Raw genomic sequence first — 11,893 nt, forward strand, 5'->3', positions numbered from 1 at the left:
CAGACACAACTTAGCAGCTAAACCACCACCATCCAAAACACAATTCTTAACTTTCAGCCCCCTTGCTACCCTATCCTTCTATCACCAATCCCCAGACATCCAGCCTATTTCTCCTCAATCCTCCCCTACCCCAAGAAAAAATCATTACCACCTACCTAGTTCTCACACCTCTTAAGAGGGTATTACCCTCTATTCCTTCCTCTGTTTATCTTGCTCTTGTTCTTATCTATTAGCAGGTGCACTTGGTTCTATTTCTAAAATACAACCTGAATCCATGAACTTTTCACCATCCCTCTTTGATAACCAATTCAAGACCCACCATCATCCCTGGTCTGGACAACTGCTATAAGTTGGTGATGCTCTTCTATCATTCATTTTCTGCACAATAGCCAGAGTGATCCAGTGATGTCACTTTTAAACTCAATGATGTCACTCCCTCCTTAAAACCATCCAAAGGCTTCCATTGACCTTGCAGAATCCAGAGTTCCCCAATGGCCTGCAAGGACCTTTATGATCTTTCCAAGACACTCTCTGTGACCTCTTGTCCTATTCCAGCTTTACTTCACTGTGCAACACTGTCCATTAGTAATTTCTTCTATGATAAAAAATACTCTGCACTTCAAATATGGTAACCACTAACCATGGGTAGCTGTTGAGCCCTTGAAACATGGTTAGTGCCACTGTGGTGGTGATTTAGTCACTAAATCATGTCTGACTCTTACAGCCCCATGGACTGTACCCCACCAGACTCCTCTGTTCATTTTCCAGGCAAGAATATTGGAGTGGGTGGCCATTTCCTTCTCCAGGGGATCTTCCTGACCCAGGGATGGAACCCAGGTCTCCTGCATTTCAGGCAGATTCTTTCTTGACTGAGCTATGACTTTTTATATTTAATTGTCCACTGAGGAACTGAATTCTTGTATTTAATTTTAATAGCCTCATGTGGCTAGTGGCTTCTGAGGGAGAGTACATCTCTTGCTCCTCAAGCTATCTTGCTGTTCTTTGTCATGTCAAATCAGGACCTTGGTATCTACAGATGTTCAGAGAACTGGTTCCTTCTGCCCCATCAGTTCTCACTTCAAATATTGCCTGCTTAGAAAGGATTTTCCCCAGCAATCTTAAAAAGTCTTGGGACTCCATTTGCACATGTGCATTTTCAGTCACTCTCACATTGACCTGTCTCATTTTATTTGTAAGACTTATCGCTACCCAAAAGGTTCTTGTTCATTCATTTTTTTCTTGTTCATTGTTATTGTTAAAGACAATCTCCATATACTTTTACATATAAATGCTCAAGGGGGTAGATGCCTCAAGATCTGCATTGAAGATTTGGTTGCCCAGATTGGACCCATAGGCAAAATCATGCAAGCAAGTGCTTTCAACAGAAAGTTGCGTTTTTCAAAACTGCTCAATAAATTACTCATTTAGAAGAGCAACATGTAATAGCCAACATTCTGAAAACTTTATACTGCTTCTCAGATGACATGTCCATCATCTACAGCAGGTTTCTGACAGGCATGGGGAAGTTATTTAAATACATGCTTTTGGTTGCAAGTCAGATGAGAAATCCAGAACCAGGAGTTTTCTGAATATAAATTACTGCCTAACGAGTCATAGCTCACATCATAACCTAGCTACTCCAATTAACACTTCTTGAGTGGCTGAATTTAAGTTTAAAAATTAAAACAACTTGGAAATATAGGCCTTATTAATACATTATTCCACATCCAGTTAGGGAAAAATGTAGAAAATTGCATTTTGGGGATGCAATTACATAGAAATGCTCAAGTGGGCAGATGCTTCAAAATCTACATTGAAGATTTGGTTGTCCCGATTAGAAAGTTAAATTTGCTCAGTCATGTCCAACTCTATACAGTCCATTGAATTCTCCAGGCCAGAATACTGGAGTGGGTAGCCTTTCTCTTCTCCAGGGGATCTTCCCAACCCAGGGATCAAACCCAGGTTTCCTGCATTGCAGGTGGATTCTTTATCAGCTGCACCATTAAGGGAAACCCAAGAATACTAGAGCGGGTAGCCTATCCCTTCTTCAGCAGCTCTTCCCTACCCAGAAATCAAATCAGGGTCTCCTGCATTGCAGGTGGATTCTTTACCAACTGAGCTATCAGGTAAGCCCCATTAGAAGTCCCAATGAGACTCATAGACAAAATCATGCAAGCAATGCTTTTCACAGAAAGTTACTTTTTAAAAAACTGCTTAATAAATTACTTATTTAGAAGATAAATAATAGTCAACATTTTCCCTCCCGCTCTGTGGAATGTTGCCCCTCTTTTTTATTCCCAAAGATTTTAAGTAACATCTTTGGATATATACAATAGTGAACTGGTGTAAAAACCCTAAAAAGTGAAAGCAAGATGTAAGAACAAGTTTCCTCCACAACACTTACTCAGGGAGCCAGACTGTCTACAGCACAAACCACCAGGACAGTTCACTTCAGCTTCTGTGTCCTCTGCCTTCCCAGTGTCGGAGAGCTGGCCTTTCTGACATCGCATTTTGGGTGCTAAAGGCTGGCTTAACCTTTTCTAAACAAATCATTAAGGAAATCAGAGTGCTTTCAGTACAGGGATTCCCAACCTTGTTCACATGATAGCACATACAGAAAACGATAACATTTTGTTGTCACGATGGATTAAAGGAACAAAGCTTTTTGCAGACAAAGACTTCAGGCCTGGATCCTGAGAGATCAAAATCTCAGGCATACCTCTAAACTTTGGCACATTAGCTGGGAATTTATGAGACATCTAGTATTTCACACACTAATAAAATGTGTAATTCAGTTGTATTCTTTATGAAGGCTGTTAAAATAAGCATGGGGTGAATCCCAAGATCTCAGTAGCTTGTCAACTATGAGAGTCACAGGTTTTAGGATATCTTTCATATCATTTCCCCATAAATTCCCTCAGTTGGTCTGCAACACAAATCCATGATCTTGATCTAGTTGTAAAATCTGGCAATGAGACACACTATGTTTGATTTATAAAATAGATGTGATCACGATTAGGCCTAGAATCCAAATCTTTCCTCCCATTCATGGATGCGTATCCATTATCCATCAGGTCCACATTTGTTACCCCGGTTGCTCACATCAGTAACTGATCAGTCACATCAGGAACTCTTTGTTCTAGACGTGCAAGGGCTGTCACACTTTGGAAAGTGCATTAGTATATAAAAATGAAAATATATATTCTGTTAGAGTTTTAGAAATAATGATAAGTTGCGTGTGTGTGATATCAGCATATTTTCACTCATTGAGTCTTGTCTTTTAATACATATATGTCAAAAGGTGATGTTCTATTCAAAGGGGAAAACAGCTTTCATTTACAGAATTCTTTGTACCCTCCATGTCTCAATCTTAGGAGATTATAAGATTATTAAGGAAGAAAGAACTCACAGGGTACAGAGTACCTGAATCAAGCAAAAGTGTGTGAATACATTTATTGAATATCTGTTTTTTTACAGATAGCAAATATTATGGATAGTATGAGTTTTAGAGCTTTAAGACTGCTTATATTATTAAAGAGATTTATTAAAATAGATTATTTTACTTCTTTGCTCTAGCATCATAGGCAAAACAAATTTAATTGACCCTTTCTGTGCTGATTCAAAATCCTGTGGTGTCTCAGGCCCATTATCATAAATGGTAATTTTCAGCTGTATCTGTGGAAGTAAATGGTGGTGGAAGGAAAGGACTGAATGTGAACTGCTTTCTGTTCAGTAATAATTATTTAAAAATAACCCTCATTTCAAAATAAAGCAATATGTTGGCAAAAGTCTAAGAATAATACTATTTTATGAAGAATAATGAATTTTGCTTAAAATGTAAACGGAATGGGTAAAAATATGAAAAAAATAAAAATAAACTTCTTTGTGGGGAGAGGTAGAAGGAAGAAAATACAGTGCCTGCCAAGTAAATGACTAATAAATTGTCCAAGACTAAGCTCTGACTTCATGAGCAAATATCTCAGTTCTATAGCTGGTACTGGATACGTAGACCATTCTAAAATGGAAAACTTAAGGATAATCTGTGCTTTCCAGTACAGAATATTTAGAGAAAAATTTGAGTGTTGCTTGATAGAAAGGAAAATGTAAGTATAGGCTATTTCTTTTGATGTTCCAATATCACTGAATTTTAAATTTAGTTTTTAATTTACCCTCAGAAGTTATATCCCCTGGAGAAGGAAATGGCAACCCACTCCAGTATTCTTGCATGGGAAATCCCACAGGCAGAGGAACCTGGCATAATACAGTCCATGGAGTCTCAAAAGAGTAGGATGACTTAGTGACTAAATAATGACAACAACAAAAGTCATACTAACCACCAAATTTTTGTTCATGTGATAGTCAAATACCAGGACAAAATTTATATATAGCTCAGAAACATCTGTGGCCTATAAACGTAATCCTCTTTTATATGAAATCTACCAGTGTTTTGTATGAAATGTTCCCTTGGTATCTCTAATATTCTTGAAGAGATCTCTAGTCTTTCCCATTCTGTTGTTTTCCTCTATTCATTTGCATTGATTGCTGAGGAATGCATATCTCATATCGCTAATTCATTACTCTCCTTGCTATTCTTTGGAACTCTGCATTCAGATGCTTATATCTTTCTTTTCTCCTTTGCTTTTCACGTCTCTTCTTTCACAGCTATTTCCACAGAGAGCCATTTTGCTTTTTTGCATTTCTTTTCCATGGGGATGGTCTTGATCCCTGTCTCCTGTACAATGTCACGAACCTCTGTCCATAGTTCATCAGGCACTCTGTCTATCAGATCTAGTCCCTTAAATCTATTTCTCACTTCCACTGTATAATCATAAGGGATTTATTTAGGTCATACGTGAATGGCCTAGTGGTTTTCCCCACTTTCTTCAATTTAAGTGTGAATTTGGCAATAAGGAGTTCATGATCTGAGCCACAGTCAGCTCCCGGTCTTGTTTTTGCTGACTGTATAGAGCTTCTCCATCTTTGGCTGCAAAGAATATAATCAATCTGATTTCGATGTTGACCATCTGGTGATGTCCATGTGTAGAGACTTCTCTTGTGTTGTTTGAAGAGAGTGTTTGTTATGACCAGTGCGTTCTCTTAGGAAAACTCTATTAGCCTTTGCCCTGCTTCATTCTGTACTCCAAGCCCAAATTTGCCTGTTACTCCAGGTGTTTCTTGACTTCCTACTTTTGCATTCCAGTCCCCTATAATTAAAAGGACATCTTTTTGGGTGTTAGTTCTAAAAGGTCTTGTAGGTCTTCATAGAACCATTCAACTTCAGCTTCTTCAGCGTTACTGGTTGGGGCATAGGCTTGGATTACTGTGATATTGAATGGTTTGCCTTGGAAATGAACAGAGATCATTCTGTCGTTTTTGAGATTGCATCCAAGTACTGCATTTCAGACTCTTTGTTGACCATGATGGCTACTCCATTTCTTCTAAGGGATTCCTGCCCACAGTAGTAGATATAATGGTTATCTGAGTTAAATTCACCTATTCCAGTCCATTTTATTTCGCTGATTCCTAGAATGTCGACGTTCACTCTTGCCATCTCCTGTTTGACCACTTGCAATTTGCCTTCATTCATGGACCTGACATTCCAGATTCCTGTGCAATATTGCTCTTTACAGCATCGGACCTTGCTTCTATCACCAGTCACACCCACAACTGGATATTGTTTTTGCTTTGGCTCCATCCCTTCATTGTTTCTGGAGTTATTTCTCCACTGATCTCCAGTAGCATACTGGGCACCTACAGACCCGGGGAGTTCCCCTTTTAGTATCCTATATTTTGCCTTTTCATACTGTTTATGGGGTTCTCAAGGCAAGAATACTGAAGTGGTTTGCCATTCCCTTTTCCAGTGGACCACATTCTGTCAGACCTCTCCACCATGACCCTCCCATCTTGGGTGGCCCCACATAGCATGGCTTAGTTTCATTGAGTTAGACACAGCTGTGGTCTGTGTGATCAGATTGGCTATTTTTCTGTGATTATGGTTTCAGTGTGTCTGCCTTCTGATGCCCTCTTGCAATACCTACTGTCTTACTTGGGTTTCTCTTACCTTGGACGTGGGGTATCTCTTCACTGCTGTTCCAGCAAAGTGCAGCCCCTGCTCCTTACCTTGGACAAGGGGTAACTCCTCACGGCCGCCTCTCCTGACCTTGGATGTGGAGTAGCTCCTCTTGGCCCTCCTGCGCCTGCACAGTTGCCACTCCTTGGACATGGGGTTGCTCTTCTCTGCCGCCTCCCCTGACCTCGGGGGTGGGGTAGCTCCTCTCGGCTGCCGCCCCTGACCTCGGACATGGGGTAGCTCCTCTTGGCTGCTGCCCCTGACCTCGGACATGGGGTAGCTCCTCTTGGCTGCTGCCCCTGACCTCGGACATGGGGTAGCTCCTCTTGGCTGCTTCCCCTGACCTTGGGCAAGGGGTAGCTCCTCTCAGCCACGCTTCTGTGCAGTCCGTCGCAGCCAGCGTGCTTCTGCACAGTCTGTTGCAGCCACACCAAGAGATACCAAGGGAACATTTCATCCAAAGTTGGGCTTGATAAAGGACAGAAATGGAATGGACAGATGCAGAAGATATTAAGAAGAGGTGGCAAGAATACACAGACTGTACAAAAAATAGCTTCACGACCCAGATAATCACAATGGTGTGATAACTCACCTAGAGCAAGACATCCTGGAATGTGAAGTCAAGTGGGCCTTAGAAAGCATCATTACAAACAAAGCTAGTGGAGGTGATGGAATTCCAGTGGAGCTATTCCAAATCCTGAGAGATGATGCTGTGAAAGTGCTGCACTCAATATGCCAGCAAATTTGGAAAACTCAGCAGTGGCCACAGGACTCAAAACAGTCAGTTTTCATTCCAATCCCAAAGAAAGGCAACGCCAAAGAATGCTCAAACTACCGCACAATTGCACTCATCTCACATGCTAGTAAAGTAATGCTCAAAGTTCTCCAAGCCAGGCTTCAGCAATACATGAACCATGAACTTCCATATATTCAAGCTGGTTTTAGACAAGGCAGGGGAACCAGAGATAAAATTGCCAGCATCCACTGGATCATGGAAAAAGCAAGAGAGTTCCAGAAAAACATCTATTTCTGCTTTATTGACTATGCCAAAGCCTTTGACTGTGTGGATCACAATAAACTGTGGAAAATTCTGAAAGACATGGGAATACCAGACCACCTGACCTGCCTCTTGAGAAACCTATATGCAGGTCAGGAAGCAACAGTTAGAACTGGACATGGAACAACAGACTGGTTCCAAATAGGAAAAGGAGTACGTCAAGGCTGTATATTGTCACCCTGCTTATTTAACTTCTATGCAGAGTACATCATGAGAAACACTGAGCTGGAAGAAGCACAAGGTGGAATCAAGATTGCCGGGAGAAATATCAATAACCTCAGATATGCAGATGACTCCACCCTTATGGAAGAAAGTGAAGAGGAACTAAAAAGCCTCTTGATGAAAGTGAAGGAGGAGAGTGAAAAAGTTGGCTTAAAGCTCAACACTCAGAAAACTAAGATCATGGCATCTGGTCCCGTCACTTCATGGCAAATAGATGGGGAAACAGTGGAAACAGTGGCTGACTTTATTTTTCTGGGCTCCAAAATCACTGCAGATGGTGACTGCAGCCATGAAATTAAAAGACGCTTACTCCTTGGAAGGAAAGTTATGACCAACCTAGACAGCATATTCAAAAGCAGAGATATTACTTTGCCAACCAAGGTCTGTCTAGTCAAGGCTATGGTTTTTCCAGTGGTCATGTATGGATGTGAGAGTTGGACTGTGAAGAAAGGTGAGCGCCGAAGAATTGATGCTTTTGAACTGTGGTGTTGGAGAGGACTCTTGAGAGTCCCTTGGACTGCAAGGAGATCCAACCAGTCCATCCTAAAGGAGATCAGTCCTGGGTGTTCATTGGAAGGACTGATGCTGAAGCTGAAACTCCAATACTTTGGCCACCTCATGTGAAGAGTTGACTCATTGGAAAAGACTCTGATGCTGGGAGGGATTGGGGTCAGGAGAAGGGGATGACAGAGGATGAGATGGCTGGATGGCATCACTGACTCGATGGACGTGAGTCTGAGTGAACTCCGGGAGTTGGTGATGGACAGGGAGGCCTGGTGTGCTGTGATTCATGGGGTTGCAAAGAGTCAGACACGACTGAGTGACTGAAATGAACTGAACTGAACCAGTGTTTTTCTTAAAAAAAAAATATATATATATATATTTTAATTTAAATTTATTGTTTTTAAAGGTTAATAAAGCGTTTCAGCTTTCTTATCACTTAGGGGGGAAATTGACATGCTCAGTCCTTCATTAAGTCATGCCTGACTCTTGGCACCTCCATGGACTCCTCTGTCCATGTCATTGTTCAGGCAGGAATACTGGAGTGGGTTGCTATTTCCTTTTCCAGTGTTTATTCCTGACCCAGGGATTGAACTGGCATCTCTTGCACTGGCAGATTCTCTACCACTGAGCCATTAGGGGAAATTATAATCAGCCAAATGTCTAGAATTAGGTGATTGATGGAATGAGAGATAAAGAGAAAGAATAGAGATAATTAACTAATTGTAAATCTTGCCTGAAAAATCTATCAAGCCACTTCTCTTTTCCTTTACAACCAACTTAAGGAGAAAGCATATTTAAAAATAGAATGGAGTTATAAAGTAAATCTAAAACTCCATCATAAAAGATAAAATTATGCAATTCTGGAAATATGCTAATATGACATCTATACTGTGCTCTTCAGTTTTTAAAGTAATTTTATATTTATTATTTTAATTAATCTTCACAATGTATGTGTTGTCAGTAAAGCTTATATTTCCGTCCCTATTTTACACAAGAGGGAACTGAGACCCAGAAAACTAAGATTTGCTCCAGTTAATAAAACATCAAAGACAAAGAACCCAGATCTCCAGATTGTTGATCTCAGGGCTTGTTATGAATTAATACTAATAAGGGCTTCCCTGGTGGCTCAGATTGTAAAGAATCTGTATGCAATGCAAGAGATCTGGGTTCTATCCCTGGGATGGGAAGAACCCCTGAAGAGGGAAATGGCTTCTCCCTCCAGTATTCTTGCCTAGAGAATTCCACAGACAGAGGAGCCTGGCAGGCTACAGTCCCTGGGGTCATAAAGTGTCAGATACAACTGAGAGACTTAACACTTTCACTCTTTTTTCATCCTCTAATGTAATCTAAGAATTTAGAGGTCACCATCTGTCTCTTCAGTTCAGTTCAGTTCAGTCACTCAGTCGTGTCCAACTCTTTGTGACCCCATGAATTGCAGCGCGCCAGGCCTCCCTGTCCATCACCAACTCCCGGAGTTCACTCAAACTCACGTCCATCGAGTCAGTGATGCCATCCAGCCATCTCATCCTCTGTCGTCCCCTTTTCCTCTTGCCCCCAATCCCTCCCAGCATCAGAGTCTTTTCCAATGAGTCAACTCTTCGCATGAGGTGGCCAAAGTACTGGAGTTTCAGCTTTAGCATCGTTCCTTTTAAAGAATATCCAGGACTGATCTCCTTTAGAATGGACTGGTTGGATCTCTTTGCAGTCCAAGGGACTCTCAAGAGTCTTCTCCAACACCACACTTCAAAAGCATCAATTCTTTGGCACTCAGCCTTCTTCACAGTCCTACTCTCACATCCATACATGACCACTGGAAAGACCATAGCCTTGACTAGATGGATCTTTGTTAGCAAAGTAATGTCTCTGCTTTTGAATATGCTATCTAGGTGGGTCATAACTTTCCTTCCAAGGAGTAAGTGTTTTTTAATTTCATGGCTGCAATCACCATCTGCAGTGATTTTGGAGCCCCAAAAAATAAAGTCAGCCACTGTTTCCACTGTTTCCCCATCTATTTGCCATGAAGTGATGGGACCGGATGCCATGATCTAGTTTTCTGAGTGTTGAGCTTTAAGACAACTTTTTCACTCTCCTCTTTCACTTTCATCAAGAGGCTTTTTAGTTCCTCTTCACTTTCTGTCTCTTACCTAATCAAAATTGGCCAATCTGAAATTTTCCAAAGAGGGAATATCACACTACTTTTTGATTTTTAATTGGGATATAATTCACACACCATAAAATTTACCTATTTAAAATATATAGTTCAGTGGTTTTTAGTGGATTCAAAAAGTTGTACAATCATCACTGCTATCTAATCCCCCAAAGAAACTCTATTCCCATTTATTGCCATTCTTTATTCCCTCCTTCCCCAGCCCCAGCAACTACTAATTTACTTTCTACCTCTATGGATTTCTATCTATTCTGAATGTTTCATATAAATGAAATCATATATGTCATCTTTTTTGTCTGACTTCTTTCACTTAGCATGTTTTCAAGGTTAATCCATTCTGTAGAAAGTGGCAGTACTTATTTTTATGGCTGAATAATATTCCATTGAATGGACATACCAAATTAGTGTTCTTCAATGTTCTGAATACTAGTCCTTTAAACTTTCAGTATTAAAAATAAGTAAATAAATGACAACAAAAAGCAGCCTTTCCATTCTGTATAATGATTCTTTCATTGTGTATATTAGTTGAAACCAAGGATCACCTAGGTAAAATAGCTTGGATAAAATAATGTGGATAAATCCCCAGGGAATTATGCTGAGTGAAAGAAGTCAATCCCCAAAAGTTACATGATATGATCTCTCTTATGTAACATTTTTGAAATGAAAAAAAAAAAAAAAAAAACCTATCAAAATGGAGAACAGATGAGTGGTTGGCAGAGGTCAGGGAGTGGGCTGAGTGGGAAAAGTGTATGTGGCTACAAAAGAGCACTGGAGAGGTTCCTGTGCTGCATCCACTTTATATCTTAGCTGAGTCAAGGCCAGTATCCTGCTTGTGAATTTGTCTTATACTTTTTCAAGATATTACCATTGGGGGAATTGAGTAATGGGTATGTAAATTTCTCTATATCTCACAACTGTATATGAATAAAAGAAAAATGTATATGTTGCATTTTCTCTGATACTAATTAAAGGAGAATCACTATTATTTTTTGTGTGCTTAATGAATTGCCAGTCCAGGTTTGATGCATGATACAGGATGCTCCGGGCTGGTGCACTGGGATGACCCAGAGGGATGGTATGGGGAGGGAAGTGGGAGGGGGGTTCAGGATGGAGAACATGTGTACGCCCTTGGCGGATTCATGTTGATGTATGGCAAAACCAATACAATATTGTAAAGTAATTAGCCTCCAATTAAAATAAATAAATTTATATTAAAATAAATAAATAAATTAAATAAAATAAAAAATCTTACTGGTTTTCTCTGTACTGTTCACACATTAAAATTCTTTTGATATTTGGTTAAATTTTGAAATAATTGTAATATATCCAATGCATGCATTCTCATTTGTGTCCTACTCTTTGCGACGCTATGGACTGTAGCCCACTAGCCCCCTCTGTCTATGGGATTTTCTGGGCAAGAAAACTGGAATGGGTTGCCATTTCCCTCTCCAGGGGATCTTCCCAACCCAGGGATAGAAGTCATGTCTCCTGTGTCTGCAGCATTACAGGTGGATTTCTTTACAACTGAGCCATCCAGGAAGCCCTGGTTATATATTATAAAGTAAAATAAAACTATAAACTAAAAAAATAGAACGTATCATACTTTACTATTTTGATAATTATAAAACAGTATGTTCTAAAAAGAAATGCTTACAAGTATTTAGTATTTTTATTCTTTGTTTCCAAGGATAATTAGCATTGTTTGTCATGAAATATACAAAATGGATGGAGCAGATAATAGCATCCTAATTGGATAAATATAGAAATAAGCACTGATGCCTCACTTAAGATACTCCACAATTCAGTCTGGATTCTAGGTCTGGTGATGCCATGATCCAGCAATTAGTATTTTTCATCTTGAAGTCAATGTAGT

This window comes from Bos grunniens, chromosome 5, assembly GCF_055505025.1.
Source record: "Bos grunniens cultivar Pamir isolate PY7600 chromosome 5, Bosgru_T2T1.0, whole genome shotgun sequence".
Classification (NCBI taxonomy): Eukaryota; Metazoa; Chordata; class Mammalia; order Artiodactyla; family Bovidae; genus Bos; species Bos grunniens.